The following is an 18,494-nucleotide window of genomic DNA, read 5'->3' on the forward strand; positions in this document are numbered from 1 at the left end:
TTTATTCCTACTATATTTCAATATAATACTAATATTTCTAAAACTACGTGTAAAAAAAATGAATATTTACTCGTATGACGGAAAAAGTATGTTATATAAAATTATATGTTCTATGACATATATATTGTAATGTGTTACATAATTTGTTTATTGTACTCAAATCAAAATGATTATCCTACATAAAATTATATTCTAATTTATTGAAAAAATGTGTTATATATTGCGTTGATTATATAAACTATAATTTTTATTTTTTCATTAACAATTATATCAGGGTTTAAAAATTAATTATTCATGATGAAAGGGTTTGTTTGTTATTGGTATAGTATCAAAATTATTACTATTCAGCTTGAATCAATTTTTATAAAACATATGAGATTTTTTTATAAAATATTATTTAAATAAAAATTTCAAATTGAAACCAATATATTATTTGCCGACTGTGCCAACTTAACGCTAGTATGATATTGTCCGTTTTGGGCTGAGCCCGAACAGATTTATTTTTGGATATCCTCCAAAATGCCTCGTACCAGTGGAGTTCATTTGAGACTTGTAAGATGTATAATTTTCTTTACAATTTCCAACGTGAAACTTGGGTTTACACCCCAACAAATATAATATTTTTAGTATAAAATGTATTTTTTAGTGTGGTATGACAAATATTTAATTCCATATTTTTGGAGAAAATAAATAGTCGAATATGAATAATAAAATCTCAACCAAATACAATCAAACAAATCCTTGGATACCTATAGTTACTGTCTCCACTTTTTCTTTTTCATTTTTTTTTTTGACTAATTGTTATGGGCGGTGTTGCAATAACATAATATCCAGGGGAGGTTTGTGAAATAAAAAATTTAAAAATGAAGAAAAAAAAAAAACTGGGGAAAGTTATTTAATAGAAAAAGATACAAATATAATGGGCAATGATTGGAGGACAAATAAACCCATGATTCTGAAGCACACAACACAAATATATATATATATATATGATATACATATATATAATTTTAATTTTTTTTTTTTGTGGTGGGGACAAAAAAATAAAGATTTGGTTTTAAAATAGTTTACAATTTATAAATATATATATATTTTTTAATGTGAGATATAAAGAATTGAATTATTAATTTGAACAATAATATTGAATATTGATTTTTTATAATACTCCCTCAATTCGTCTCTAAATGTCATATTTATCTTTTATGTTATTTTATTTAATATTAAAAATATTTTTATATTTGTATAATTTTTTGTATAAGTGTTATTGTACTAGTATTATAAGACACTAATGAAAATATTTTTGCAATTTTTTCTTAATTTGTATTACGTTTTGATATAATAATTAATATTTTGAGATCAACACGCAAAAAGTAAATGAGATATTTAGAGTCGGACAAATGTAGTATTACATAATATAGTACTTCTTGAGTCCATTCAATAAGCTTATATTTACCTTTTTTTTTTGTGATCATATTTAACATTAAAAATATTTTTATATTTGTATTATAAGATACTAATAAAAGTATTTTTGACATTTTTCTTGAATCTGTACTATATTTTGATATAATAATTAATATTCAAATAGTAACACACACAAAAATAAATATAAACTTTATAAATGGAAGGAGTTAGTATTACATATATTGGAATGGTAAAAAATTGATAAAAACAAACCATATATTATCACTTATAATATTTGTCTTTTTAACTCAATTTAATTGTATATATATTATTAAACCATTTACTTGGAGGGGATTGTATATATAGTAAATACAAATTAATGTTGGTATTTTTTTTAGTTTAATTTAATTATTTTATATAATTATCACATATCTAAGATAAAAATATATTATTTGTACTGTTATTTTGCACAATTAGTTTTTAGGTATATATATATATACAATCCCTACGTCCGTTGGAAGAGTGACGTTTGTTTTTTGCACGTAGATTTTTTAATATTAGTATTATATTAGATTGTAGCAAAAAATACAAAAATACCTCTATTAGTATGGTGTAATATAAAAGTAATGGCATTTGTGTAATATATTGTAAGTTGAAAGGGTATTTATTATGTTAAGTAGATAGTACAATTACTAAATTAGGAAATGATAACCTTGTTTTGGGACCAACGAAAATGAAAAACAATAACATTTCAATGAGACGGAGAGAGTATATTATTTCTTACTCTTTTTTTTTTTTTTTTTCATCTTCAATATGTGTTTCTTTTGCTAAACTTTTTCAAAAATTACTATTTGAACTTTGATTTTTTGAAATATTTATATATTTTTTTTTCATAAAATATTTAATCAAATATTATTTAATTTTCCCAAACACACCCAAATTAATATTTCATAATATTTATTACTATCATATCAAATCTTCAGTCTAATCGATTTTTAATATTTTCAATTACATAATTCAACCCCAACTGTCAAATAAATATGATTTTTTTTCATTTCAAATTCAAATCAACACTATTTATTATATATAATTTTTAATAAAAATATACTATTTTTTTATAACAAAATATAACATTAAAATATTCTTTAAATAAAAATTCAAATATAATATTTTATTTCAAATTAATTTCAAATTACAACACCGTATTTGAAACTAAATTCGTATTTAAAGTATATTTAATAGTTATTTATCAATATAAAACATCACTTTTTATAAAAGTTACATATAAATATTTATTTTTTATTCAATAAGTTTTAAATTCAAAATACTATACTCTATTTGGTTTGTTTGTATTTGAATTTTAATAGTAAATATTTTAATATAATATTTCATAAAAATAAATAATACTCCCTCATGAATTTTAATATGGTGTGTATGTTTTGCCCTATAGTAATAAAATAAAATAAATAAGAAAATAAGAATATTTTTAAATAAGAGAGAGTGTATCTTTGTTCAGAACTTTATCAGTTGCATAATAAAAAGAATTTGATTTGAAATGCATATCTTGTTTAATTGTAATTTAAAATTGATTTGAAATGATGTGTTGATTTGATTTTTAATTTTTGATATAATATTTTATAAGAGAAGATAATATATTTGTATTGAATTCCGTGTGTGATAAATAATATTGATTTGAATTTAAAATAGTAAAAAAAAATTGGTTTTGATCATTTTGAATTTATTTTCGATTTTTGTACGAATTAGTTTTCATGTTACCCAATAAAATATTATTTTTTTCTTTCATATAATATTATATAATTATTTAAACCGAAATTCAACCATCAAATTATAAAATAAAATAAAAACTCAACAAACAAACCATAATCTTTATTTTAAATTATAAAAAGAAAAGTAAAAATAAAATCTTGGTGGAATATTGTATTCTTTTGTTTAACAAATGTTAGTAGGATCCCACTTCAATTTAGTTATTTATTTTTTTAACATAAAAATATTATATTTTTATAAGAAAAATAAATAATAAAAAATAAATACTAAGTAAACAGGGTTTTTTTTTTCTAATTTTTTATTTAATTTTATATCTTGGTTTGAATTCGATTAAATAATAATTATATATAATATATTATAAAAAAGTATAATATATTTTTATAGAATAATACGAAATTTGTATGATAAAAGTATTTAAAACTATTAATTATTGAAAAAGCAAAAGAATAAGAAAAAAAAAAGACAAATAAATGAGTAATGGACAACAAAGCAAAAATATATGTGGATGACTCATGCACTCGTTCACACTCTTACCTTTTTTCCATATGTGTTATGTAAAAAGAAAGTTGGACAATAATACTTATATTATTGTATTGTTGATGTAATTTTTCAACAAAAATAAAGTAAAATTCAAAGATATAGAAAATATCCTTAAACTTGATTAATTAGTGCCTGAGATTAGGAATCTCTAAACACTGTATGGTACAGAAAATAAACTGGAAAATAAAAGACTGAAATTTAAAGTGGTGATCCCCAAATCTGACTTTGCTTTGTTGAAGTTGATTGAAGATCCCTTGCCAAATGATGATCCAAATCCTTAAATATTCCCTGGGAAACCGTACTGAAAACCGTCACCCGAACGGTTACAACGTCTCCTTCTCAACCGTCTTCCAACCTTTCTTATGCTGACACGTGTCCCCAGCAGACCAAAAATTCCCTATATTTCACTCCTTGAGCCGACCACAGACCTTCCGCTCTTTTGGCCCGACTGCCAATCTACAATAGTATGGGTCCGACCGCCAATCCTCCCGACTTGCGAACCATCTGGCTTGAGGTCTTTCCGCCTTGAGGACTTCCCGACCTGAAAACCTTCCGACTTGAGGTCTTTCCGCCTTGAGGACTTCCCGACCTGAAAACCTTCCGACTTGAGGTCTTTCCGTCTTGAGGACCTCCCGACCTGAAAACCTTCCGACTTGAGGTCTTTCCGTCTTGAGGACTTCCCGACCTGAAAACCTTCCGACTTGAGGTCCTTCCGTCTTGAGGACCTACCGACCTGAGGTCCGTCCGTCCTAATGACTTTCCGTCTTGAAGACCTACCGACCTGAAGACCTTCCGACCTGAGGTCCTTCCGTCTTGAGGACCTACCGACCTGAGGTCCTTCCGTCCTAATGACTTTCCGTCTTAAGGACCTACTGACCTGAAGACCTTCCGACCTGAGGTCTTTCCGTCCTGAGGACCTACCGACCTGAAGTCCTTCCGTCCTGAGGACCTACCGACCTGAGAACCTTCCGTCCTGTATTTTCCTTAGAAATAAATAAATAAATTTATTTTCCTTGATTTCCTCACGGTGTCCTTCAGCCAGTTCAATCAACCCTATTGCCAGGCCCATTCTTCTTTTTTACCTTGGGCTTTTAACCTAATTCTAAATTTCGTACGTAACAACTTGCCCGCCGCCAAGGGACTTTCAAACGCCATTTAACAATCAATGTTTGGAAGTTCATAAATCACTACCCTCTTGAAAAACTCCCTTAGCAACTGCACCAGTTACTGAAACACGCCTGATAAACTTCCATCTTCGCAATACAAGCCTGTGTGAATCACAATCCCAAAACATTCTAACTATGGCGAATCAATACATGCCTGCCCTTCCTTTCGACGGAACCCTTCCAGAAGGTCCATTTTCAGCCTCGAAAGTACTAACTCCGACGATCCGTCCATATTGCACTACTCCTGAAGATTCATATCACGAAAGCTCTGGTTGATGATGCCATTCAGAAAAAGGAGGCAGAATTGCGGGAGCTGAGGAAAGAACAGTCTACCCTGGATAAGCAAATTACCAATGAACAGCATCTGCTTGAGAAGTATACCAAAAATGAGGCTGAATTGGATCAAGAGCTGAAAACCCAAGCCCGATCCCAATTCATCAGAAGATATCAGACGGCTGCCATTACCAGAAGGCTATCCAGGGATGAAAACAAATGGACACAAATAAAAACTGCCCTAGGGGCACTGTTGTAATATTTCCCCCTTTGTAACAACAACTGACTTAGTAATCCATTTTTTTCTTTCTTCTCTCAAAACAAGGATCACCTTTCAATTCCCAACTTTATAGGAAACGAACCAAACTCCTTCTTTAAAAGAACACTGTTTCTCACATTTTAAGAAACATATTCCCAAGCATATTTTAAAAATCAAAACACTGAAAGTGTGAACAAACATGGCGAATGACCGACCTCATGTTCCATCAAGCAACTGGGAGGGTGTTCTTCAACCCTTCTTTGTAGGTAATCACCCTATTGGAGGCCATGCAGAAGACTTGTTATATATACTCAAGCAACTAGACTTCAAATTCCGATTCTCCCAACGAGGTAGAAGAACTATTCATCGCGTCATCCTCCTGATGGAAAAAGTCATTGAGGGGTATGAACCTCTTCATGACATCCTCAGCCGCATCCCTGATCTCCATCATCACATGGAAATGATTGAAAATCATGCAGCAACCATACTTCCAGACCTTGGTTGGGATAACATATTTTCCAATCAACGAAAAGTCTTTTCAAGATTGCGTACCATTGTTGACCGTGAACATCAAGCCCTAACAGACATGCAAGCACGTACCCATCAAGATCTAGATGACATGCAAAGCCAATGGGAAAGGTACCGACCAGACTTGGAAGATCTTATTGAAGAAGAACCAGAGCTAATATCCACTCACTGGGATGAAAAGTCTGATTCAGAGACAGAAAATTTCTCACAACTACACGATGACTAACAGAAATGAACCTTCCAGTAGGTTCGAACCCCCATAAATGGGTTCTGAATAATATGTGGTTTCAGGCAGTTTTGTTATCTGAAAAGGCAGGATAATACCTCTTCAGATATTTAGCATTAATACAATCATGTACTCTTCTACCTTCATGATTTACAATAATGAACGCGCCATTTCCAATATCTTTTTGAACAATGTATGGTCCTTCCCAATTCGGTGACCACTTTCCCAATTGATCGGTTTTCTTATATGTAGGAAGAATGGTCTTCCAGACTAGGTCTCCTTTTTGGAATGTCCTGTGAAGAACTTTCTTTCCATAACTCCTTGCTCTGATTTCACTCTGTTTCACACTTCGATCTATTGCATGGAGACGGTTAACATCCAAATCTTCTAACTGCTGCAACATAATTTGTTGGTATTCCTTTGTAAGATCACTATCAGTAAATTCTGTTCGGCCAGATGACACTCGAATTTCGGCTGGTAAAACAGCATCTTGGCCAAACGTAAGTTGGTAAGGTGAGAACCCTGTGGCCGTATTTCTGGCATTTCTATGTGCCCATAAAGCCTGAGACAATAACAAATGCCACTTTCTTGGGTTCCCTTCAATCATCTTCTTTATAATCCCAATGATAATCTTATTTGCTGCTTCCGCCTGTCCATTGGCTTGGGGATAATATGGTGAAGAATGATGTAACCGAACACCGAATTCTGCCAAGAAATTAGAGAACTTTTCCCCTGTAAAGACCAAGCCTTGGTCGGTTGTTATAGACTGAGGAATACCATATCTGTAAATAATTTGGTTCAAAACGAAGTCTATCACTTCTTTCTGATCCACATTTTTCAAAGCAACTGCTTCCACCCATTTGGTAAAGTAATCAGTCGCGACCAAAATGAAACAGTGATGTTTCGATGAAGCAGGATGTATCTTACCAATAATATCCATAGCCCACGATTTAAAAGGCCATGGTTTTGCCAAGAATTGCAATTCGGTTACTGGCAAATGATTCAAGTTTCCATGTCTCTGACATTCCAGGCAGCCTTTTGCAAATTGTATGCAATCCTCAAAAATCTTAGGCCAGAAAAAACCCAAGCGATGAATGGCCCATCTCATATTGAGACCTGCCCGATGAGCTCCACATATCCCACCATGTACTTCTGTCATCACTTCTAGAGCTTCTTTAGATCCCAAGCATTTCAAAAGTAAACCTTCAAATGATCTCTTGTACAAAATTCCATTTATCAATTGAAAACGTAAAGCCTTCAATCGTGTCGCAATTGAAACACTCGCACCAGGATTCTGTAAATACAGGATAAGCTCTGTTCTCCAATCGGACACTGTTTCGCCATCGGACTTCTGTCCGATAAAAACTTCGTAATCGGGCTCCTGTCCATTATCCTCTTGCCCGACCGTAACCTCGCAGTCGGACTCCTGACCGATATCCTCTTGCCCGACCGCAACTTCGCAGTCGGGGTCCTGTCCGATATCCTCTTGCCCGACCGTAACTTCGCAGTCGGGGTCCTGTCCGATAGTCTCCTGCCCGACCGTAACTTCGCAGATCGGGTCTGTCTTTCCTTCTATGCCCGACTTGACCTCCGACCACATATCCTCCAGAATTCCTTTACATGCCCTTTGAGCCAATTCATCAGCACGTTGGTTTTCTTTCCTCGGAATGAACTCAATTATTACCTCTGAGATTCTTGTCAGTAGCCGACTCACAATGTCCCTATATCTGCGAAGATGAGGGAAATTGCACACATATTGATTGTTTACCTGGTTGACTACTAATTGAGAATCCCCCCTTATGATTACAGACTGGACCTTCCTGGCAATTAAAGCCTCCAAACCCAAAATTAAAGCTTCATATTCTGCCGAATTATGGGTCATGGATTCCAATCGTAGTTGTAAGTTGATCTTTTGACCATCAGGTCCTTGCAAAAAGACCCCTGCCCCCGATTTGTTTCCAGAGGTAGAACCATCAAAGAACATCAACCATGTTCTGGTACTTATATAAGGCACACATCCGACCTGTAGATTATCCAGATATGATGCACAACTAAATGGTCGGACACTATCACAAAGAGAATACCCGACTTGTGAGAATTCTGCCAAGAAGTCGGCTACTGCTTGTCCCTTAATTGCCCTCAGCGGGGAATGTTGAAGATCGAAAGGAGCCAATTTGATGGCCCATTTCATGAGTCTGCCCTTCATAGTAGGTCTCTGTAAAATCAATTTGATGAGATCCACCTTTGATATGACCTCAACTCTTCTGGGCAGCAAATAATGCTCGAGTTTAGTGCAAGCGAAGACCAATGAATAACACATTTTTTCTGGCATAGTGTAATTCAGTTCTGGTCCTGTAAGGGTTTTACTGAGATAGTAAATTGCCCTTTCCTTCCCGTCATCACCATCCTGCGCCAATAAACAACTAACCACTTCATATGTATTTGCCAAATAAAGTTTGAGTGGCCGACCTTGTTTGGGAGGCATCAAGACTGGAGGATGAACCAATGCCTGCTTGATAGCATCTAAAGCCGTTTGTTGGTCGGGACCCCATTCAAAGGCAATTTTTCCAGCTTTCAATAATTTAGTAATGGGTCTGACCTTGCCAGCAGCATTAGAAATGAAACGCCTCAAATAATTCACCTTACCCAACAGACTTTGGATTTCTGTAACCGTCTTGGGTGGCCGACTATCAAGAATGGCTTTAGCCTTATTGGCATCAATTTCAATTCCTCTCTCATGAACTAAGAATCCTAGAAAGCTCCCGGCTGATATTCCAAAAGCACATTTGGTCGGATTCATCTTCAACTTGTACTTCTTCATTCTTTCAAATGCCTCTTCAAGATCTCTCAAATGTTCGTCAAAACTGGCAGATTTAACTATAACATCATCAATATACACTTCCATAGATCTGCCAATTAAATCATGAAAGATTGAATTCATGGCTCTTTGGTAAGTTGCCCCTGCATTCTTTAACCCGAATGGCATGACTGTCCATTCATAAATACCCAAAGCCCCTGGGCATCTGAATGCTGTCTTAGGAATGTCTTCTTCTGCCAAGAATATTTGGTTATAACCTGCATAGCCATCCATCAGACTAAGGATTTTATGCCCTGCTGCTGCATCTATCAGCATGTCGGCCATAGGCATCACGTATTCGTCCTTAGGGGTAGCTAGATTCAAATCCCTGAAGTCGATGCATATCCTTATCTTACCATTTTTCTTGACCACTGGCACAATATTAGCCAGCCACTCCGCATAACGGCAAGGTTGAATGAAACCCACTTTGAGAAGTTTTTGGATTTCTTCCTTGATTTGAGGCATCAGATCTGGACTCATTCGCCTTGGAGGTTGTTTGTAAGGTTTACAACCTTCTTTGATGGGCAATCGATGCTCTATTAGACTTCTTGTCAAACCAGGCATCTCTGAATAATCCCACGCTAAACAATCAATGTTGTTTCTAATAACTTCAAGCATCATTGTTTGTTGCTCTTTAGACAAATAACCACTTAACCTGATCACTTTTGGAACCAATTCGGTTCCTAAATTAAACTCCAATAACGGGTCTTGTGATGAAGCTGTTGGTTCTGTTTTTTCTAATAAGTCGGGCCAACGAAATTGTTCATCTTCTTGGAGGTGAACATCCAGAATCTCTTTATTATTTTCTACTTTATGTAATAACTGCTTTAAATAGAACTTATTAATAAGAGAACTACATACTTCTAAAGTTGTATCTTCCATTACAAACAACTTATACAGAAATGGGTGTGGCTTTATCATGAGCCATACAATAAAGGTGTTCTTTTAATAGAACATCGAGTTCTGGCCAGTGACTTTATAACCCTTGTTTGGGTATTCCCTGGCCATATACAACTGAGACATCGGAGCCAAATGACTAGAATAAAACACTGACTCTTCCACTTGTTCTGTTACGTCGAATGGGTTGTCATTCGCTTCCATTTTAAAGACCTGATTTCCTTCCCAGAACATTAACTGTTGGTGCAAGGTTGATGGCACACATTGAGAGGCATGAATCCAATCTCGTCCCAGCAAAAGAGAGTATGTGGTATCTGCGTCCACAATAAAGAAAACAGTGGAAATTTTCTTTGGTCCGACCTCAATTGTGGCAACCATCATACCTTCAGGCTTGGTCGGCTGCCCTGTAAAACTTGTCATTTCGAATTCCACAGGGGACAGATCATGAATTCCTTTCCCTAGCTTCTTGAGAGTCTTCAATGGCATAACATTAAAGACTGCTCCATTATCCACGAAAACCTTTGTGATTGGTTTCCCACAAATGTGAGCATTAACATACAGGGGTTTCAAATGGGAGTTCGCACCCTCTGGAATAGGAGGAAACACAATTGAAGGTGCTTCCGACTGAGGCTCAGAATCTGTAATCTTTGCCCACTCTGTTTCCTCTAATTCGCCATCTGCCAAGAATGCCCATAAAGGTTCGTCCATAATATCATCTACCAGACTCGCCCACGTCGGTTCATCACTCATCTGGTTAACCTCTGTCATTCGACAAGGGATTCGTGGTCCCAGACGAGATTTAACAGATCTTGAATTTTCCTCTGTAGGCACCACTTCTTCCTTCGTCTCATTTCGAGATTGAACCGTCAAGGATTCAATACGAAATTCTTCCAGAGATGGATTGATGTTGATCCGTTCACAATGTTGGCATCTAAAACCTTTAATTATTTCATGTGCCATTCCCTTACCTTTCCCCTGTCCCGACGAACTTCTTTTGGTATAGTCGGAAGCTCCTAATCCGTCCTTCGGTTGCTTTCCTGACCAGACCCGACTGGACCGACTTATTGGAGACTGAATGGCCGCTCCCTGCTCGTCGGTCGTTTGTTCTGTAAAGACTCTAATGGACTGATCTCCTGTCAAGTGGTCGGCCGCAGTTTGTTCGTCGGTTCTTTGTTGCACTGCAGGAACTCGTTTCCCATACTTTGCAGCATACCTGCGTTTGGCATTGCGAATCTGTGTACGATTCATACCTGGGAAACGAGGATCTATATCAACGGGTAAAGGCTTTTTATTTCGAGCCCACTCGTTCCCGACTGAACCCGTTTTTCTGGTCGGGTGGTCTTTCACTAAAACCTTTTCCTTCACTTCCACGTTAAAAGAACCGTCTGGACGGTCCCATTTTTCAGCGACTGGCCTTTCAACAACCTTGAGTCGTTCTTCCGGTCGGCTGCTGTTTGGCTGATTCCCTTTCTTTTTTCCGGGACTAGTTTGCTCCCCTGTTTGTCCACTATTGACCGAACTTTTCCTTGTTTCCGAACTTGGTTGGATGTCAACCATTGCAGTTGTTAGTTTCGGAAATGGTTGCTGGTCTACACCTAAAGTGATGTATTTGAGCCGACCTGTCTTGATGGCTTTTTGAATTTCCTTCCTAAAATGAGTACACTGACTTGTAGTGTGTGTGAAAGAATTATGCCACTTACAATATGGTCTCCCTTTGATTTCTTCTTTAGTGGCAAGTCTTTGGCCCTTTGGAATACGAATCTGCCCATCAGTCAGTAGGATATCAAAGATTTCATCAGCTTTCGAACTATCAAAGGTCGGTTGCTCCTTTCCTTCAGATCCTGGTACTGGCTTCAATTTAGGACATACATACGGTTTTCCAGAAAGGATTTCGGCTGCCATCTCTTCTGACTGATTAAAATCAAAGTCGCATGTTTCTGTTCCCATACTCGCCATATGTTGGCCTCTATTACGCCTGTTATGCTGCTCTTCCTCTCTGAACAAAGACTCTAGACGTCCTGCCTTGGATGCAAGATTTGCCAAATCCTCAACATCCAGGGCAGTGAGTGCCTTTCTTAAGCGATTATGCATATTCCGGACCACTAAATTGGTCATCTCTTTCTCACTGATTACCGTAGGACATCGTCCCTTCATCAATCGTACCCTTTCTATAAACTGTGAAGCAGTTTCTTCTGGATACTGTCTCAATTCAAGTAAATCAGTTAAAGAAACAACTGGTAAAGGATTAAAGAATCTAGCGTGAAATGCCATTTCCAATCCTTCCCATGTCTGAATTTGTCCAGGAGGTAGACTTACAAACCATGAAAACGCCGTTCTGGTAAGAGACAAACCAAACAGCTGTAACTTATAAAAAGGGTTATTGCCAACCTCTCCTAATTGTGCTGTGAACCGACCAACATGTTCTATGGTGGAAGATCCGTCCTCCCCTGAGAATGCATGAAAGTCGGGTGGTCGAAAATTCCTTGGGAGAGGGTGTTCATGAATGATCCTTTCTGGGAAAGGTCTTTGATATGCAGGGCGGTTAGCCATCTGAGGAGTTAATCCATACTGATCCCTTAATATATGTGCAATCTCATCAGGATCTACATGAAAGCGTTGATGATCAGGAACCTGGAACGGATCCTGCACAGGAATATGAATCGGATCATGTATATATCCTTCAGGCCTGTCCTCCCTTGTATTGTTCGGCTGCGAATTGGTAACCCTTGGTCCCAGTGGAACATTGTTGGGAAAAGTCAAAGGAGTTTTTCCCCGATCCATTCGGTTGGGATTTGTGGCACTTGGGAATGTACTATCCACGAATGATGGCCCTGCGAAATTTGCCTGTGGTCTGGACGGTGACACTCCTGGTGGCGTTTGAGTGGGTTGAAGACTAACCCTTGACAATGCTTGATCTATCATGTTCTGCAACTGACTCTGTTGCTCACGCAACATGTTCGTTTGTTGCTCACGCAACATATTCTGCATAACCAAGGTATGCTGGTTGTTCATTTGGTGAACATAAGACCACCAATCAGTTGGTGGTTGTGGGATGTCCCCGGCATTTGGCACAATGGGTGGTGGAACGGATTCTCCCACCGGTGTCGAAGATGCTTGCGGTTGTGACCCTGCCATATGGACCCTTCCGATGATTCGGCCGGATCTAAGACGTATGAAATTATCGCCGGAATTGGAATGAGCAATTTTGTCTTGCTCCCACTGTGGTCGCCAATTTGTTGATGTAATTTTTCAACAAAAATAAAGTAAAATTCAAAGATATAGAAAATATCCTTAAACTTGATTAATTAGTGCCTGAGATTAGGAATCTCTAAACACTGTATGGTACAGAAAATAAACTGGAAAATAAAAGACTGAAATTTAAAGTGGTGATCCCCAAATCTGACTTTGCTTTGTTGAAGTTGATTGAAGATCCCTTGCCAAATGATGATCCAAATCCTTAAATATTCCCTGGGAAACCGTACTGAAAACCGTCACCCGAACGGTTACAACGTCTCCTTCTCAACCGTCTTCCAACCTTTCTTATGCTGACACGTGTCCCCAGCAGACCAAAAATTCCCTATATTTCACTCCTTGAGCCGACCACAGACCTTCCGCTCTTTTGGCCCGACTGCCAATCTACAATAGTATGGGTCCGACCGCCAATCCTCCCGACTTGCGAACCATCTGGCTTGAGGTCTTTCCGCCTTGAGGACTTCCCGACCTGAAAACCTTCCGACTTGAGGTCTTTCCGCCTTGAGGACTTCCCGACCTGAAAACCTTCCGACTTGAGGTCTTTCCGTCTTGAGGACCTCCCGACCTGAAAACCTTCCGACTTGAGGTCTTTCCGTCTTGAGGACTTCCCGACCTGAAAACCTTCCGACTTGAGGTCCTTCCGTCTTGAGGACCTACCGACCTGAGGTCCGTCCGTCCTAATGACTTTCCGTCTTGAAGACCTACCGACCTGAAGACCTTCCGACCTGAGGTCCTTCCGTCTTGAGGACCTACCGACCTGAGGTCCTTCCGTCCTAATGACTTTCCGTCTTAAGGACCTACTGACCTGAAGACCTTCCGACCTGAGGTCTTTCCGTCCTGAGGACCTACCGACCTGAAGTCCTTCCGTCCTGAGGACCTACCGACCTGAGAACCTTCCGTCCTGTATTTTCCTTAGAAATAAATAAATAAATTTATTTTCCTTGATTTCCTCACGGTGTCCTTCAGCCAGTTCAATCAACCCTATTGCCAGGCCCATTCTTCTTTTTTACCTTGGGCTTTTAACCTAATTCTAAATTTCGTACGTAACATGTATAAACTGTTTTTTTAATTTCGTAACTGGACCCTTGTTATTTTAGTTCCGTAAGTGGAGTATGTCGTAAACTAGTCTCATAATTGAAAACCTTTTGTTGTTTTAGTCATTCGGCGCCGGAGACGCCTACGTGGCTTGCCGGAAGCCACGTGTCCGCCAGGTGTCCCGCAAGTCAGCGATACATGGCGGACACGTGGATTTTTTTTATTTTTTAAAATTTTTTTAATTGGACCAAATAAAAAAATAAAAAAAAACAAATAAAATTAAAAATAAATATAAAAAAATTAAAATAAAAAATAAAAATAAATCCACCTGTCCGCCAGGTGTTGCTGACCTGGCGGACAGGTGAATTTTTTTATTTTTTAAAATTTTTTTAATTTGATCAAATAAAAAAAAACAAATAAAATTAAAAATAAATATAAAAAAATAAAAATAAAATCCACGTGTCCACCAGGTGTTGCTGATCTGGCAGACACGTGGCCTCCGTGCGAGCCACGCGGGCGTCTCCGGTGCCGGAGAACTAAAACAACGAAAATTTTTCAATTATGGGACTAGTTTGCGACAGACTCCACTTACGAGACTAAAAAAACAGTTTACCCTATATTATATTATTTGTTGAGTTGTTTTAGATATTTAATTTTAGATTTGAACAATAATATTTATATTATTTCTTGAGCTATTTTAGATATTTGATTTTAGGTTTAATATATTTATATATAGATTTGGTTTTATTCATAGATTAAATTATTTAGATTTGAGTTTATCGAATCTGTTTTGTATTGCTTATATATAAGCCCCTTGTTTTGATGATCAATAAGACAATTTTATTATTTTCCCCTCAAAATTTCTAAAAGCCATCAATCATCAAAATAAAATACTCTCTCCGTCCCGGCTACAATGTTCTATTTACTATAGACACGATAATTTAAAATAAAATTAAAATAATTATAAATTTAAAAATTTAAAATGAGATTAAATTGTATAATTTTTTTCCATAAAAATAAAAGTGACAAAATAAGTTGGATAGACGAAAATGAAAAGATGAACACGATAAATGAGACGGAGGGAATAATATTACTTAATGTAGAAAATGAGCCGAAAATGAAAAGATGAACATATATTTTCTCCAAAATATTAATATATCACACATATTTATTATTTTTATATTTTCTATATAATTTATCATATCACACATGAAAATTTGCACAATCAAATTATAACACAAAACAAACACACTCTGAATCATTATTTTCTCTTAAAAAAACAGAAATATAAAAAATACCAATATTATGCCTTTATATATATACATATATTTTTAGTCCAAAATTCAACATTAAATAGAAAATGAAAATCATGTTCTTAATCTAAAAATTAATATTTTATATTAAATTATTAATTTTTATAAATAATGTATTAAAAATATTATATATATATATATATTAAAAATAAGAATTATGTTAACACAAGGCAGATAACTTGAGGCGTCAGGGGTTTGAACCCATGATCCGATGATTTATAGTACACAATATTTGGTATGAGACCAAATGTATTTGGCACTTGTTTTATAATTTTTATGTATTGTATTTATATATAATCATTTTGTATCATTCATAGTTATCATTTTTATCCTTCCTATCGAACTGTATATACTTTAATTATAATACAAATAATAATATATTAACATCAAAATATTATTAATATTTTTATATAAATTAAAAATTTATTATTTTATTATTTTATATATAAAATACTATTAAAACGTTTATCTATACTTCCGAATTAATAATTAATACGTAGAGCGGGATTGAGGTAATACTTAATACGTCGAATTCATATGTAGGATTTGATATGGATGTATTTGTTTTGTATTTTTAGATTAAAAATAATTTTATGTTAGGTATAAAATAATATATTAATAATATAAAAATAATATTTTATATTGAATTATTTTTTTTAAATATATAAAAAATATATTATCTATTTGAAAATATGTATATATTATAATATCAAATAAAAAAAATTATTATTATTATATTTTTTAACGAAGAATATATCATAAAAAAAACACAACCAAACACACACAGATTACGGTGGATGATAGTGGCGAGGAGAATCAGGATCAGCATATGCTCAAGCCTCAAAGGTCGATAAAAAAAAAAGGGTGGATAATAATATATACTCCCTCACTGCTATGTAATTTGTTTTGCATAACGTATATATGAAATTTTAGAAATGATATAAATTATTTAATAATTTAAAAAATATATTAGTAAAAAATAATTATATATTTAAATTAATATAATTAATAAGTCTAATTAATTAATTTTTTATTTACATTCGAAACTTTTTATTTTTAATAAAACTAGTTTAAGTTAATTATAAATGTATATATATATTTTATTTATTTGCATGATATAAAATTTTATTATGTATAAAATAATATTCATATTGTATATATCTTATTGAAATATAATATTAAAAATATTTAAATATATATTCTAATTTTTGTAATCATATATATTAATTTATATTTTTAAAATATTAATAATACTGTTTATATAAAAAATAATAATAAAATAATACTATTTTCGTCGTATTGGAAGGTTGTCGTTTACATTTTGCACGCAAAATTTTTAATATTAATATTATATTGGGTTGTAGTAAATACTCCTATTAGTATTGTGTAATACTCTATTCGTCTCATTAAAAGGTTACCATTTTCTATTTTTGTCTTTCATAATATAATAAATACTCTTTCAACTTACAATATATTACACAAATGCTATTATTTTTATATTACACCATATTAACAGGGGTATTTTTGTATTTTTCACTACAATTCAATATAATACTAATTTTAAAAAGTCTACGTACAAAAAGCAAATGTCACCCTTCCAATGGGACGGAGGGAGTATAAAAGTTATGAAATTTGTGTAATATATTATAAGTTGAAAGGATATTTATTATGTTTGGTAGGTAGTATAATTACTAAATTAGGAAATAATAACCTTGTATTAGGACAAACATAAAAAAAAAAAATGATAACCTTTTAATGAGATAGAGGAAATATTACAACTTATTAATAAGTTAAGTTACCTAAATAACCGTGTCTGAAACAAATGAGTCATTTGTTCCGAAACGAGAAAATATCATTTAATTTTTATATAAATTACAAACATACAATTATACAAATATATGAAGTAAATAAAAATATCAAAATCATCTAATATATTTTCAGTAATTAATAAAATACTATTAATTATTGTAATTATTACTTCCTTCATCTCACATTTTGTATCTGATTTACTGTTAGATATGAATATTTATGTATAATATATTTAGTAAGTAAATTATAAATATTTTAGTAAAAATAATTATTGTGTAACAAAAATTAATTATAAAATAAGATTAAAAAAAGGAAAAAAAATTATTTTTGGTCTCAATATAATAAAAATTAATCAATTTTGGTCATAATATAAAAATCTTATCAATTTTGGTCCAAATATAACCAAAATTCATCATTTTTGTCACAATATAACCAAAACTCATCATTTTTGTCCCAATATAATCAAATCTTATCTTTTTTGTCTCACCGTCAACAAACCGACGAAAAATGCTGATGTGAAAATAAATCAAACCTTATATTTATAATTTGAAGAAATTGCACAATCTTGCAAGTCCACGTCAGCATTTTTCGTCGGTTTGTTGACGGTGGTACCAAAAAAGATAAAGTTTGATTATATTGGGACCAAAAGTAATGAGTTTTGGTTATATTGGGACTAAAATTGATAAAATTTTTATATTGGGATAAAAAATGATGAGTTTTAGTTATATTGGAATAAAAAATGATGAGTTTTTGATTATATTGGGACCAAAATTGATAAAATTTTTATATTGTAACTAAAATTAATGAATTTTGGTTATATTGGGACCAAAAATGATTTTTTCCCATTAAAAAATTACTCCCTCTTGTCATACTTAATTTGTCAATTATTTCTATTTCCGTTAGCGATCAGTCCCACATAATTTGTCATTTTTTTTTTTTCTGAAAGTATATTTATATATTTTAATCATATTTTAAAATTTATAATTTATAATTTTTTTAAAATAAACTATTTAGTTATCTTAATTTTAATATATAATTATTTTTATTAAATTATAATTATATTTACTAATACATTTTTTAATATTTACTAATTACCTAATAGCTAAAACTCTGTGCCTAAGTAAAAATGAACAATTTAAGTGGGATGGAGGGA

Source organism: Andrographis paniculata, unplaced genomic scaffold (genome assembly GCF_009805555.1).
Source record: "Andrographis paniculata isolate CXL003 unplaced genomic scaffold, ASM980555v1 Contig78END, whole genome shotgun sequence".
Classification (NCBI taxonomy): domain Eukaryota; kingdom Viridiplantae; phylum Streptophyta; class Magnoliopsida; order Lamiales; family Acanthaceae; genus Andrographis; species Andrographis paniculata.